Below are 16,139 nucleotides of genomic sequence, written 5' to 3' on the forward strand. Positions count from 1 at the left end.
TTGCCTTCTTCAGGTCCACTTGTCAAAACGATGGCTCCTGTTTTCACCTTGTTCTAGTTTTGCCCATCGTCGTGAATTTCCATCTCCCACTTTCCCGTTGTTTTCCCTGTACTTGATAGGGAGCAGCACGGCAACGACAACTTCGGAATGCCTGTAGTTTCCATATATTTGCTCTCGCAATGAAACGCCGGGCGGCTTTCTACAAGGAACGAGTATCCGGCACCGTAATAGCATGCCTGCTAACCACGCATACTACTGAACAGGCTATCCGCACTTCCTCGCTTTCTGAGCACAATAAGAACAGAGCGATTGCTCTTGTATTACTCCAATGCATGCATTTCGGACAATCCGTTCAATTTATTTATTTCAGTCTATTACTGACAGTCAGGTACTGGCCTTATCGTCTCTATCACTCATAGACTGCAAAATGTTGCCGAGTAAAAAGTAAAAAGCATCCAAACTACATTGTTAAAATTGAGAAGCGCGGATCGGAGGGCCAATTTGTCAGCGCGGTCATGAATCACACGGCAACTGCCTTTCTGTGCTTGTTCCGTGTACCACCGCAAAGCCCTACCGGAAAGTTCTGAAGGCTTATCCTAGTACCCTCGAGAATCATTTAATTGTGGCTTCCTGCTAATCCCTTGCAGGGGCCCTGAAACACTCTTTTATCATAGTAAATAAATGTAACTAGACGCGAGAGAATGCTTCAGTGAATAGCTGAACGAAAAATTACTGAATTCCGGGAAGCACATAAGTACAAAGCTACTGAATGCATTTAATTAGATTTTGCTGCAACAAAGTTTTAAAATTTCCACCGATCATTCGAAATGATTTGCAGAACTTCGATCAAAAAATGTGTTGCAGGGCTCTTTCAAGCAGGAAAGTAGCAATTTTCCCTTCAAGAGGAATAGAAAATATTAATGCGGTTCGTTGAAAACAATATATCTGTTTTGTTGGAATTTTCCTCATATCTATACACTGTCGCTGCGATCGAGCCCTAGAGTTCCATGCATTCCTACTAGAAATAATTCTGCCTATCAGACTGCGCTGAAAGCTAGAGAGGCGTGACTGCGTGCAAAGAAGAAAATTATCTCCGCGCGTCGTTCAAGCAATTAATTATCTTTCCACCGTGGCCGCCGTCTCGTTTCTACAGCAAAGTAGACTGCAACGTCTTTGGCTGCGATTCTGTCTTTGCGATGGTGTCATTTTTTCTTTTTCTTTTTTTTTTTTTTTTGCGGCCACATCAGGATTTGAACGAAACTTAACATGGTCGCTGCCCGCTAAGCGGTGCAGTTATCCGCCTAAAGCGCATATGGGGACATATATGGCCTCGATCGCGGCAGGACGAGCGCGCCTCAGCAGCGTGCGTTCAGCAGTGCGCAGTGTGTTTAAGTTGGCGTGTAGGAATACAAAACACGCGTGGCTTAAAATTCAGGATACCGACCGATCAAGGTCACCGACCGGGGACACCGCCGGCCAAGTAAAGCTTTTCAACCCGACCCGACAAGAAGACGGGCTACCGTCGAACTCTCAATTACAGAAACATATTGTATACTCAAACCGCTTGAAGAGACGATGGCAGAGAGACACGTGCAGAAAGGACATTGTCTTTTGCGCGGTTGAAGTTAAAGATATGTCTCGAAAGCTTGCGCAAACGGAAGTACTCCTCAGTCAGATGAAGCGGCCGGACGAACTCTGGAGAATGACGCAACACACAAGCCTCGTTCGGCCTAGAGGCGATAATAGCGATGAACGACGAGGCGGCCATGGCTGTTGCCGCCGCAAGGAGCTGCCGATTGCAATAATGGGAAAATTTGCAGGTACTCTAAGTGGAACGCCGAGAAACATTGCTTACTTCGATAATAAATATCGATCGTTTCTCTTTAATATTCTGCAGCGCAACGGAACCCTTGACTCGGGGCGTGAAATTTGGCACTCCACCAGAAGGTACAGGTTCAAAAGGCATTTATGAAATGCAGAACTTCTGCGCGCTTCCCAGCAAATCAACTCTCACCTTTCAAAGAATCAAGACATCTTTTGTTAGGGTGTTCTGCCTTGAATTGGCGCTTTCTTTAGCCGAAGTGCCGTGTTTCATGTTCCTCATATGCATAGTGGTCCATGCCACGGAAAAAAACACTGCGCAAGCTTTGTCGTTCAATCCGGCCTTGTAATAGACCTCTTTTCACTACAATACACAAAAGTTTAGGGTACTCGTGCTTTTTTTCTTTCTTTTCTTTTGCCGTATATACGTATTGCGCACGTTTGACGCACGTGGTACAGCTGTTATACCTGACTGACCTATACTTGCAGCATCTGAAAATCGTAAAAGGTTCGCGTTGCCACCTTGGGATTAGTACTGATATACGAAACCTCCGCCTAGTGTCCACAGTTGTGGCTCGGAGGCTTCGGCACTGTGCCATTGAGCACAAAATGAAGGTTTTATTCCCACTCGGCGGGCGATCACTGCATTCCAGTGGGACTTAATCAAGAGAATTAAATACATACCCCGGCTTTACCTATCAATGTCAGGATCTCGTAGTGAAGAGCACTGTAGTTCTGTATTCCGAAATATTATATACCACCTGAAGCTCTTTTCTATCCACCTAAACCGAAGAACACAATCGTATTTGCATTTCCTCTGATGAAACGCGGCTGCTGCAGCGCGAAATTGAATCCGCGAGATTATGGTTAAGAGCGCAGCGCCACGATCGCTAAACGACCGTGGCGGTTTATGGCCGAAAGGCAAACAGGACGTTCGCGTATGCTGCTTTGGTTGCATGTTCAATTATTCCGGAGCCCCACTTACTGCGGCTCCTACAACTGCCCATGTGGTCGAGGACAAGACGCTATAACGTACAACTATTCCTATCTTTTCTATTCCAATTCTGCAATCAGCCCTCCACGATTGGTCAAAACGTTTTTGAACCACCGCCCAACCCCCTCCCCCTTCATCCTGTCTGTCACACGACGTCAAGAAAACCGTGATAGCTCCCCATCTGATATGACGTGTACACACTCATTATGCATGATTTGAACAAACAAAAGAAAAATAGTTACTTATGATTAAACCCCTTTTCGCCTTTATGCTCGACTATTGGTCAAAAATTTTCGGGCTGCGCCCACTTCACCTGCCTGTCACGCGACGTCACAAAACCTCAAAAACTCACGCGTCAAATTGATTTGTGAGCGTTAAAGATGCCTTAATATGCCGAGCAAAACTGAATTTTTTTCTGAATAGCCGCAGGCAACCCCGTTTCGAAAGGAATCACAGATGGCGGCCGCCGATCGCTCAGGCACTGGCTACTCGCACCTGCCGGAGAACATGGGTTAATGTCGGTATGATAAAACATTCTGCGCGGCCGTGTAACGTTTTCGAGAACTTTCGGCACGTTTACGACCTCGTTTTGCGAACTCTCCTTTGCTGAGGATCCGTTTTAGCGTCCTTCTTAAGCTTCCGTTGCATGCTGGCCCGATTGTCGTCGAGCCACCGCAAGCTAAGTAAAAGAAAGCGGACCAATCCCAGACGCCGGCACCACCATTTTCATCCGGTTATCGATTTTCAGTGCAGTGGCTCGGCCCTATCGAATCCCTCTCCCCTTGAGCGTAATCCTCGCATCTTGTCAGTCAATTGATAAGACAAGCCGCTCAGTCTAGGCAATGTTATTCGTTTTTCAAGCAAGAAAAAGTGACCACCTATGAACGAGGAGCGCGTTTGATTGTTCTGTTCAGACAACCCAGCGGGCGACTGCCCGATGCTTGCGTCGGCGGTTACACAAATTTGACGTCAGGAGATTGGAATAAAAAGATATTGGAATAGTTTTACGTTATAGGGCCCCATCTCACCGATGAACTCGGCCTCCGATTAACGCGCATCATCCTGCAGTCGCGCTCTAGCTGCCGCAAGCACTACGCTAGTTTATAGCCCCACGGTGACACGCAGAGTTGCCGCTTCACTGCCTAAAGGCATCCTTCACCTCTTCCGTAGGGTGCTGGTGCAACTACTCTGATCATGGTCGTCTACCAATTGGTGCACATGTCTCTTCGGATAAATTCTGGTGTTCGGGAGGAGCGGATGCCAGTAAGCTTGGAGTTCTGCGGAGACAATGTGACGACAACATCAGGAAGTCTGAATATTACTTTGCCAACATATTCAGTACGGTATGTGACAGCGACAGTGTGCGTGCGTACGTGCGCACGCGCGCGCGCGCCCGTGTGTGTGTGTGTACGCATCGGCGTTCACACGTACGCATGAGTTCCTAAAGATTGGAAACAGTGGCCCCCGCTAATTTAGACAAAACTTTCACCGAGTTGCATTTCCAATGAATACTTTATTGGGATATTTTTGTTGTGACTGATTGGTTTCTTAGGATGAGAAGCGCAGGCGTGATGCTTCGCTTTCTGAACTGCGAGAACCAGAACGACATAAGCAGCGTCAATCGCATCAAACCCGACAATTCCGAACTGTTAACGAGAGCTAAGGTAATAAGAGATGAATAAATAACTAATAAATGTAACCAGCTCGTTTATCTTTAAAGAGGTGTACTCATTATGAAACAGCGGCTTGCTTCGCAAGCTCACCCAACGCTGAAACTGCTTTTTTTTCGATCCCGCGTAGAGCACCGCATGAATATTCTCAGCCTTTAATAACTCAGAATGCGGCAAAGCACGTAATCTAAGGGAACTACTTGAGATTTCTTTTTTTTTTGACTTTCATGCGCCGTGCATATTGACATTGTTAATCTCTTGTTATCTGGATCATTCGCATTTTTATGGTTACGAGCCACCTTAAAAAAGATGATAATTGCTGTCTCCAAAGACGTTAGTGTTCAGGCATAATATAACATAAATAACATAGAGCTCATAACAGCCCGCAGGCAGCTCTACCCTCCTTGCGGAATGCGATTCCTTAGAACGCAGGCGGCCTACGGGCTCTTGCCCAAGCAGTAGTGATATGCTGGGGCCACACGACAACACTCTTATCAACAAAGCTCATTGATAATTAGCGTACAGTCGCAGTCAAAAATATGCAGCCCACGGCTCCGGGCGCAGGAGCGGCTGCGGGGCCACGACGCGGCGCTGCTATCTCCATCAAGGGCCTGCTTGGAGGGTGCACCGAGTGACGCCAATCTTCGCCCTCATACTCGCGCATTCAAGTCCAGTGCTCGATAAATTTCAAGGGCGGCGTTCGGCTGTTTCGCTGCTGACGGTGCGTTGGACAGAGGGTTCGTCAGTGGGCGCTGGCCTTCCTCCCCGCGCCATCTCGCATCTCTTGCATGCACGCACTGGCTGCGGCAGGCTGCGTTCGGCCGTTTGGCTTAGCGCACTGAACGTATGACTGGCAGTGTTCGATTTGGTTTCACGCTTCACGTTTACGTGCGCCTAGTGCCCGTGCGTGCCGCGCTACCGTGCCTGGCGTTTTAACGGACGGCGCACGTGCATGCAGGCTCTCAACGAGAGAAGTTATGGCAATGCTTTGGTGCACAGTAGTAGCAAGCAAAGAGCCACCACTTTGTTGGTGTCGACGACCGTCCTGACTAATGTTCCATTCTCGCTTAAGGCGAAATAATTACTAGGCTAGCAGTGCAGAAATCGTCCGAACCTGCCAGCCGTGACCAGAAGACGTCCGCCGCCGCCGTGCCAAGAACTACGGCAGCACGGCAAACGAAGCAAAATGGAAGCACCCTCATGTCCATTGACCATCAGCTGCGAAACAGCCGAATGCTGCACTTGAAATTTATCAAGCGGGTGAATTGGTCGCACGCGAGTGAGCCTGTCTCTCGGTGCACCCTCCAAGCAGGCCCCCGATTGAGATAGCAGCGCTGCGTCGTGGCCCCGCAGCCGCTCCTGCGGCTGGAGCCAGGGCCCGCGTATTTTTGAGCACGATTGTTCGTTTGCTATACCTCATGCGTATTTCCTTAACCAAGACTCTATAAACATATCGCTTTTGTTTCAATATCTTGCCAAATCGTCGCACAACACTATTCAACATCGTTATGAGTTCAATACCTAGTTATGGTGCTTTTGCGCCATCTCTGGCACTTACATGCGCGAGAACAACGTACATAACTGACATGTCGTCACGAACTCGTGTATTTCCTAAAAAAATACAACATGCCGAAGAAAGCGAATTATTCAGATTTGACAATCAAGACGAGAAGACAAATGATCGGCCTGTATCGGTGTTTGCTCTGACTGCAAAGGGTGAGGATAAATATTTCTTACAAGGGTAACATCATGTTTTTTAAGAATCTTTCAACGAGCTTCTTCTAATCACTAAATCCACGGCAGTTTGGTATTTGGCATGAGATATTTAGAGAGCCAGAAGTGATCGATTGCTTGTCTCTTTTATTGTTTTAATGCGAAAGCGTTATATGGCTCATGAGGATGAAAATCCGGCACAACTTAAAGGTCGGCGGTTCGACTGCCACCACATACCATGGGTTCGAGTGCCTTAATTAACTCTGCTTTAATTATCTGCGCCTTAACGTCGCCCTAAATAACACCACAGGTCGTCGATTCGACTCCCACCAACAATGGAGGGTTCGGTTTTCACCAAAGGTCATGGGTTCTTGTGCCTCCATTTAATTTATCGTAATTAACTATGCCTTAATTATTTATACCCTTATTAAGACCAAAAGTCGTGGGTTCGACTCACAGCAATGGCCGTGGGTTTCACTCCCACCAAATGTTGTGGGTTTGAGTGCCTTTATTAACTATATGCTAATTAACCGTCATAATTAGTTCGTCTTAATTAACACCAAAGATCGTGGGTTTGACTCCTACCAGTGGTCGTGGGCTCGGCGATCAAGGGGGCGCCATCAGTCTGGGTGCCATTGAATTTTGGTCCCACGAAAGGTCGAGGGTTCGACTCCCACTTAGCATACTTTGCCTGAATTAGGTTGTAGGGGTCCAACAGTCCTACCAATGGTCGTGGGCGGCACCATCAATTTTCGTGCCATAACGCTGGACAGTCAGTTTTTCGACAAAGCCGGACAGCGAATTTTCCAACCGATGAGCCACTTGAGGCTGTCGCCTTGATATTAATGCTGTATGCCGAAGCTAAACATTGGAGTGCTTATGTAATGCGAAAAGAAAGCACCATGTCCTCATTTCATTGAATGTGACAATGTGTTATAATGTAGTATTGGCTAAAAACACCTCTGTATCTTCTGCATTTTTGCGGTACATATAAGGTGGACGGTTGGATATATCTGATATAAGAATATTAAATAGTCTGTATCAACTTGTAGGTATGCGTGATCGAAATGCTTTTATGTCTATAAAGAAAAAGAGAAGCAAGAAAAGACTTTGTGTGTCTTTACGTTTATAGATTAATATGTGCCTGGGAGTCTGTTCCCTACTGTGAATGGTTAAGTAAATTTGCATTATACAAACCGAGTTAACTATAATCACTCCGAATTCAAGGCTTGGTAATGGCGTCAAGAGGCTGTTGCGCACGCATTCTTCTGTTTCTTGTCCGGGCTTCTCTTGTAACAAAACTAGGTAAATCGTGCTGGTGTGTGTATGTGTGTTTGCGTGCGTGCCTTTATGTATGTATGTATGCATGTATGCATGTATGCAAGTATGTATGTATGATTTTGTGTGTGTGCGTGAGTGAGCTGAAATTTTGCGAGTAAAACTGCGCGTGCAGTGGGTCTCTAAGGACGAAGACCACCATGTGTACTGCACTTCACGTAGTACCCTCCACGCAATATGTCGCTGCCGTTGTCTTAAGTACAAATGTCGCAAATGTGTGTTTTTCCTCCATGTTTTTCTCTGACTCACAAGCTTTCTAGGTCATTAGGTCAAGCAACTAAAAAAAAACGGTTAAGATAGTTCTTACACGATTAAAGATGTCTCCATCAATACAGTGCGACACTTTCTGTCACTGCGCAGCTCCACAAGTGAGCAGCGTTGAAGCCGATAAACGGTTTATTTCTTCGCACGGTTTTAGGAAACCTTATGTATCACGGACTCTTCACATCACACTTTTTATTTCTTTTCCCAGATCTATCAGCAAGTTTCCCCTTCTCCATCTTTCATCTTTTTGGAGTAGCCTCTTCAGCACAGTTGTCACATATGTCGGAGGACTTGCCATAAGTATTTGTTTGGGTATATATACATTTTTTGTTATTCATTATTTCTCGAAATAATAAATCTGTGCAAGTGTGAAAAGGACAGCCACCGTGGTTGCTTACGTTACGGTAGTAAATCCGTTACTTCGTATTCATTTTAGGAAACCAAGTTAGTAGCTTTGTTCTGGTCGTGGCGATCATGTATATTAATCACAGGTTTGCTGCAACTTTGATATCATGTCGTAACATATCGTAACATATCGATATACTGTAACGTATCGCCATAGAAAACGCATCCTAGTTACACGACACCTGTGTCTAGAATCGGTTTTCTTTTGCGCTATGCTTAGGCGCACGTTGTTTATTTTTGCTTTCAACATACCTTCTCCAGTACCTTTCCTTTTGCCACTAGCTCAAATTGCAGGAGCATTCACTAAAGCCTACTGCAATTGGTAGCACGACGAGGCGAATACTCACTCTACACGACGGCAACGGACATGACGGTATGTTATAGTCAGGCTCTATTTAGGTCTAGACGATGTGTACGAAGTAGTTTGTGGTTTTTGTATCACCCTCATGCCGAGCCTTCAAAGGAGAAATAAATATTCCTGACCTTACGGCGGTCATCCGAGTCATTATAAGAAGTGACCCGGTCAGAGTGGGCTAGCGAATTTTCTACATCTTTGAAAGCGCCACAGTGGGGCGGTTTAGGCGTTCAAGACGTTGCGAACCCACTGTAGTGAAGCAATGGGAATCTGCTCGGGTTGACTTGGCGTTGTTGTAGACATTTCTCTTGCGCAGCTTGACAGTGCTAAGACTGTGCTAGAAACCGTAATGAGGTGAAATTCTTAGGAGGCGGCGGCTGCTTCGGCGGATTTGTACCATTCCTGAGGTAATGGCGCCGTTAGCTTCTGGCTCAGGTCTGACGGGCATAGGACGTTGGCATAACCAACGCCTCCACCAGGTTGTCACAAGAACAAACCGCGGAACAGTCAGCTCAAAGCGGACGCTTGTTTACTATCTGGCAACAGCCGCGCACTATTTGGTCCTTGTTGTCTAGTCTTCAGTAGAGCATGACTTTTGGTCAGGACCAAAACACTTCTATAACGCAGCAATGACTACTAAATGGCCTAAATGCGCATATTAGTTGAAGAAAGTAACCTCTCGACATTTATGTTTAAAACTTGTTCAAACCCCGACGATCTTCCGAAACATAAGTTTTTGAAGATGCGGCCCATGGAGTACAGTTGGTGTGCTGCAGTAAAGCTTTACAGTTTACCGAAGGGTCAATGTTCTAAACTTCTGGACTTGACTACGACTCGTCAATTTCGTATCTCCAAACACTTTTGAAACTACACTCTAAAATGATATAGTAGAATTTAGACTTCCTTCTACGTTATTTCTTAGCTGTCGTATTTCAAGGCACCACAGAAAGCAGGAAGAGGAGATAAATCTCTTTCTCTGAAAACTGTCCATTCCTCGCTATTGCAGGTGGCACCAATTTTTCCGATGTGGAAACAAGAAAATTGACGTCCAATCTCTTATTTCCACTGTGGCGACTTCTTAGGCTGATGCCTCCTGCAGAAAAAGTAAGCATGATCATTACATTGCTTGCGCCGTCGAAAGATTAACCAGTAATCCAAGCGTGTCCTGTGAAGAACACATTTGGCATACATAAAAGCAAGCCCACAGAGAAGTGTGCAGTCTCTATCAGAATCATTTTATAGAAGAAGGTTAAACACCATACGAGGCAAAATATTGTTAGTTCTCTGCGAAGTTTAGGAAGTATAATCGCTATTGACCTAGCCTGGCATAACCAAATTAGGAAGGTGGAGTAAGCTTCAACAAGACATTCCCTCGGCAGAACAGGAATTGGCCTCCCTGGTGCCGTATTCGGCCGCCACCTCCCAAATGACTCACTCAATTACCCAATGGCCCTCAGTCTCCAGCAGCTGCGGACCACCTGACCAAGGCAGCGGTCAGACTTGTAACGCAGCAGAGGGTGCTAAGAACCTCTGGGCCCGGACAGGCCGCCAATGGAAACTGATCCTTGCAACGTTTAAAAACCCAACCCTCTCGAGTGAGGCTAGCTTAGCAGGACTCGTTGAGGAAATATCAGACATTGTTTGGGATATCATCGGCCTTAGTAAGATTGGAACTTGTGAGCCTTATACATTGTTGAATAACGGACATGTCCTCTGCTATAGAGGCCTCCTAGATAAGAAGCAATACGTGGTAGGATTCCAAAACCATAAGGACATAGCGGGCAACATTGACGAATTCTACAGCTTTAATGAGAGGGTAGTTGTAGTAGTAATAAAACTTAATAAGAGGTATAGTTTAAAGGTAGTACAAGCCCACGCTCCAACATCCAGTCACGACGATGAGGAAGTAGATCACTTTTATGAAGTTCTTCAATTAACGATGAGAAAAGTACAAACTCAGTACACTGTAGTAATGGGTGACTTTAATGCAAAAGTGTTGAAAAAGCAGGCTGGTGAACAAGCAATTGGCAACTACGGTGTCGATTCTAGAAACGCTCGAGGAGAGATGCTTGTAGAATTCGCAGAAAGGAATAAGCTTCAAATAATGAACACCTTCTTCAGGAAGTGTAGCAACAGGAAGTGGACCTGGAAAAGCCCTAATTGTGAAACAAGGAATGAAATTGGCTTCATACTTTGTGCTGATCTGAGCACAATGCCGGGTGTAAAAGTGATAGGTAGGGTAAAGTGCAGTGATCATAGGTTTGTAAGGGCTAGTATTCAGCTCAATTTGAAGAGAGGAAGGGCAAAATTATTCAAGAAGAAACAGGTCAACCTAGAGGCGCTAAGGGTAAAAACAGGCAAATTGAGGCTGGTACTTGCAAACAAATATGCAGCCTTAGAACAGAGAGATGATGACATACAGATAATGAATGAAACCGTAACTAGGCTGGCTTCAGAGGCAGCAGTTGAAGTGGGAGGCAAGGCACCAAGGCAACCAGTAGGCAAGCTCGCCGAAGTAACAAAGGACCTAATAAAGAAACGACAAAGAATGAAAGTGTCCAACTCAAGAGATAAGATAGAATTCCCGGAACTGTGAAAAACTGATCAACAAGGTGAAAATAAGTGGTATTCGAAACTATAACATGAGAAAGACTGAAGAAGCCGTAAAAAATGGACGCAGCCTGAAATCAGTGTGACATAAACTTCGCATAGAATAAACCAAGATGTATGCACTGAAAGACAAACAGGGTAATATCATCAGCAATCTCGACAATATAATAAAAGCAACGGAAGAATTCTACACTGATCTGTACTGTACTGTACTGACCCAAAGCATCCACGATTCCTCCATTAGAAGTACTAATGACGAGGTTATAGAGGCTCCTTCTGTAACTAGCGATGAATTTAGAAGGGCCTTGCAAGACAAAAATCAGGAAAAGCAGCAGAAGTTGTACTACCAGTCAATTTAATCAAAGATGGAGGAGACGTAATGCCTGAAAAACTAGCGGCCCGTTATACCAACTGTCTATCAACTTGAAAGATCCCAGAGAACTGGAATAATGCCAACATTACACTAATCCACAGAAAGGGAGATGTTAAAGAATGGAAAAATTATAGGCCCGTTAGCTTGCTTGAAGTATTATATAAAATATTGACCAAGATAATCTCCACTAGAACAAGCGTAACAATTGACTTCAGCCAGCCAAGGGAACAGGCTGGCTTCATGAAGGGATACTCTACAATGGACCACATCCATGTCATTAATAAGGTTGTCGAGAAATCCGCACTGTACATTGAGCCTCTCTATATGGCTTTCATAGATTACGAAAAGGCAATTCATTCTGTAGAGATACCGGTATTCGTAGAGGCATTACGTAATCAAGCAGTACAGAACCCTTACGTATATACCTTGGAAAATATGTACAGTGGTTCTACAGCTGCGTTTATTCTACACAAGTAGGAAGATACCTATAAAAAAGGTGGTCAGACATGGCTACATAATCTCTCCAATGCTATTCACTGCGTGCTTGGAAGAAGTATTCAAGCTATTAAACTCGCAAGGCTTAGGAGTAAGGATCGACGGCGAATATCTCAGCAACCTTCGGTTTCCGGATTACATTGTTTTATTCAGCAACAATGCAGAGGAGTTAAAACAAATGATTGAGGACCTTCACAGAGAGACTGTACAAGTGGGGTTGAAGATTATTAGGCAGAAGACAAAGATAATGATGAATAGCTGGGCAAAGGAACAAGAGTTCAGCGTCTTCACTCAGCCTCTAGAGTTTGGGAAGGAGTACGTTTACCTAGGTGAATTAATTACGGGGAACCCTCATCATGAGAACGAAATTCATGCTAAATTCATGCATGATGAAATTCATCATGCTAACGTGCTAACGATTGTTTAGTATTGCTGCGGAGCGCGCGGGTCCGAGCAGCGCGGTTGCGCGCAGCGCGGCGTGGTTTCGCGAGAAATGTAAACAAGAGAGGAGAGCTGGCCCGATAGGCGGAGCAACGCCACGAGCAACGCGAACTTCCGGCTTCACTTTCGCTTCACAAAGAGTGACGTCAGGACCTCTCCCGGTTTTCCTTCCTCCGTGCTTTCCGAAGTTAAAGGGGCTTTATCACGCGGGCGAGTGGCGCGCCACGTGTCGAGGCAGCGCCGTACATTGCGAGGAGGGGGTGTACTGTGTTTGCCGCAACATGGCTCTGCGTGCGCGCCAAGCGCAGAAGAAATGTACTTCGCTACGCGTTTACCTGCGACTTCTATAATTTTCATGCTCATAATTACCGATATACACCGCAGTATAAGTTTCTACGGCGCGTTTCTAAGGCAACACCGCGTTCACTAGAGGTGCTTTTGTCCCGCTTCGAAGTGTCGAGCTCATGGCTAACTGGTAGCGTCCCCGTCTCACACTTCGGAGACCCTGTTTGATTCCCACCCAGACCATATTGCAAGTTGTTTTTATTTATGAATTGCCTTCCGCCATTTTCGCTCACGGCCAACGCCGCCGACGACACCGGATTTTCTGTGACACGAGCTCCTTAACGCTATCGCGATGAAAACATAGAAGCTAGGGAAAGCAGCTTGTGAACTGACTCCTAATACCTCTACCCACGTGTCTGTAAATGTGCGTGGATGTTTTCTTGTGCGCTTGGGTAGATATTTATTTCATTATGTCTTTATATATCAGAATTCATATATATATATATATATCTATATATCTATATATATATATATATATATATATATATATATATATATATATATATATATATAGTCACAACGTCTAAACGAGGGTTGCCGTTTTTATTATGAGCGCAGCCGCAACTTCTTCCTCACTGCGCCTTGACAAATACATATATATATATATATATATATGAAGGGGCACCGAGGGTCTCGATTCCCCATCTCTCCTTTATTCAACGCGAGGGTGTCGATTCTCGCAGCCTTCATTTCATTAAGTAGCATGCGAGTGTTTCTTAGCCACGTGTCTGCTCTCTTACGATCGCGTGGTGCATGACACCAGCGTGCAAAAAGATGTTCCACATCTGCCCACCATAGCTCTGAGCGGTACTGGCTAACAACCCTAAGGCTAGATCTAGCAAACATAACTACCTAACTTAGTGCACGAACTGATAGCCGTCGCCATAGCACTTTTAGTGTAAAGCCCGCCTAATGCGCAGGGTGTGGGTTCAGCTCCCACCGGCGATAAGTTATCTTTTCGTCCACTTTGATTTCTCTTTTCTTCAGTATTTTCTACTTTCCGATTTGAACCACAATTAATTTCTCTGGTGCTTTCCTCAGCTTCATTGTCTGTTCGCTGTTCGATCTGACCAGCAGGTCAAGCGCGTCGGCTTTTACACATGAGTGATCGAATATTCTACAGTAATGGCTGGTGCACGCGTGTCTTACAGAAAGCACTACTTAATTCGCTTTGTGCATACAATGAGATTACGCAAAAGTTCGGTGGCCACAGACAGCGGATAGAACTATCGATAACATTCGAGAAACTTCCGATATATGTGGGCGCGGCCTGCGCTGTGCAATAACATTGGTTAGACGGCGAAAAGTGGTCAGGCGAGACAGATAAACAAGTACACGCGTCAATATATATATATATATATATATATATATATATATATATATTTGTGCATTCATGTTAACAATTTATCACGCTCGCGAGTACTAGGAGCACCAGGTTTTTCTTGGTCACGTTAAGACTAATTGATTCATTAAATAAATAAATACATAATTGAATGATTGATTGATTGATTGATTGATTGATTGATTGATTGATTGATTGATTGATTGATTGATTGATTGATTGATTGATTCTACGAATTCCTTTTTTCAGACTTCTGTCACCAATTCGAGAAGAACTCACATCATCACACTAAGCGAACGAAACGCCAAAACCTCATCGACAACTGCAACATTTCTTTGAATTTCTCCAATGGAGATAAGTGTACTCTTGTCCAAGAAATCAGCGATCACCTTTCTTTCCACTGCTGCCAACGGCAAACCCCACATGGCGGCTAGGATTGTCGCGAAATATATACGGGGTTTCTCTACTGACTTTTGTTGTGGTTGTCATTATCGTGGTTGATCTTGTTGTCGTTGACCTGTAGCCCAATAGGATGCGCCTAGAAGCCTAAAATTGTGAAATAGACGGGTAAGCCTGCGGAATCTATAAAGTACAGGAGACTTTCGGCATAGCCGTTTGAGTTCCTCTATGTATTGTAGCCATCTGGGTCTACTGTCTGCATCCCTGCCTAGGAAAGATCGCTATCTTCGAGTATTTACGGACAGGTCTAGATGAGCTGGCTCACATTCACTTGGTCAACCGTGGTCGAGCAATACCGGCATGCTTGAGAGATTTTTGCGCCCCTCTTCCGAGGATGTGAAGATTGCCAGAGTGACATCGCACTCAGATCCCGTATGCGCGTCATCACCACTAGCTGTATCCGGGGAAAATTTAGGCGCTAATCGAACGCTACACGGTGGTATGAAGGCTCGCGTGCTTGCTGGCTTCCTAGCCTTAACGACCAGAAGCGTGGAAAAGGCTTCCACGAGGAGATCACGACTTTGCAAGTCTCAGATTGGCTTGCCCACACAGTAACCTCATGTTAACTTGTGCAGAGCTATGACCCTGAATCCAGTCCATTAGAACTGTATTCAGCAAGTGGTCTTGCAGTGCGCGAATCTACTGAACTAAGGAATTTTCTGCTAAGGAATTTCACAGCGAAGCTGTATATGGGTACGTTCTGGAAAAAAATTGCGTGCGTCTATCAAGCCGTGTAGATCCAAAATTTATCCGCATACGTAGGCCAATCCTGAAGATAGTGCAATACCAGGCCGACACGTGGCGGAGGTGAAGGAGACTTTGAAGTGGCCTGAACCGCCCTTATGCTTGGCAAAATAAAATAGCTCACAGGTAGCATACGCTACTGGGAACATCTCAGCCAGGTTTTGCTGAGATGCGGTACGCGGTGCGTGGCGCTCGCAAGTGGATTGCGAAGTCACCTTTCTCTCAAACGCTTTCTTTTCAACAGCACGCCCTATCCTCACCCTCTTCTAGACGGACTATTCGAAGTCGAACGCGCTATTTCGTCATTCCCTTAGACGGCTGCTATTGGCCGATGGCTGACATCAAGCTGCGATCGGCTACATGGCGTGGATACCACGTCAGCCGCGGGGTGACGCCACGAGTCCACTGGCTAAGCGCACTGCGGCTCACTCAGGACAACCGCGTTTGACTTATGTTTAGCGCGTTGTAGGCACCTAAGGCGGAAGTCGTGACGCCTACGATAACATCCAAAATGAATTTTGAAATGCGGGCCACGGTGAGGTTTACAAAGCGGAGCGTTGTGGACACGCCCCACTGGGCCATAGCCTTCGCAGTGCAAGGTATTGGAGGAGGAACGGGAGCACAGCGGAGTCCGTCTTTGAATGTCTATAACTCAGCTTCTGCAGAACGCATTGAAGCACTTTCTTGCGGCAGGTATTTCTGAAATAGCCCGCTTTCATCTCAAGTGCATTTATCCCCTTCGATAAAAACTGATTCAGGGCCTCCTTAAA

At 45.5% G+C, this 16,139-nt stretch overlaps 1 long non-coding RNA gene across 1 annotated transcript; it reads left to right on the forward strand.

The window, feature by feature from the left end:
* The first annotated feature begins 3,845 nt into the window (after window positions 1-3,845).
* LOC129381896 (uncharacterized) lies at window positions 3,846-14,602 on the forward strand. Its single transcript, XR_011890595.1, has 4 exons — window positions 3,846-4,158; window positions 8,009-8,112; window positions 9,567-9,664; window positions 14,416-14,602. It is a non-coding gene; the product is annotated as an uncharacterized lncRNA (long non-coding RNA).
* The last annotated feature ends 1,537 nt before the right edge of the window (window positions 14,603-16,139 follow it).

Source organism: Dermacentor andersoni, chromosome 10 (genome assembly GCF_023375885.2).
Source record: "Dermacentor andersoni chromosome 10, qqDerAnde1_hic_scaffold, whole genome shotgun sequence".
Lineage (NCBI taxonomy): Eukaryota > Metazoa > Arthropoda > Arachnida > Ixodida > Ixodidae > Dermacentor > Dermacentor andersoni.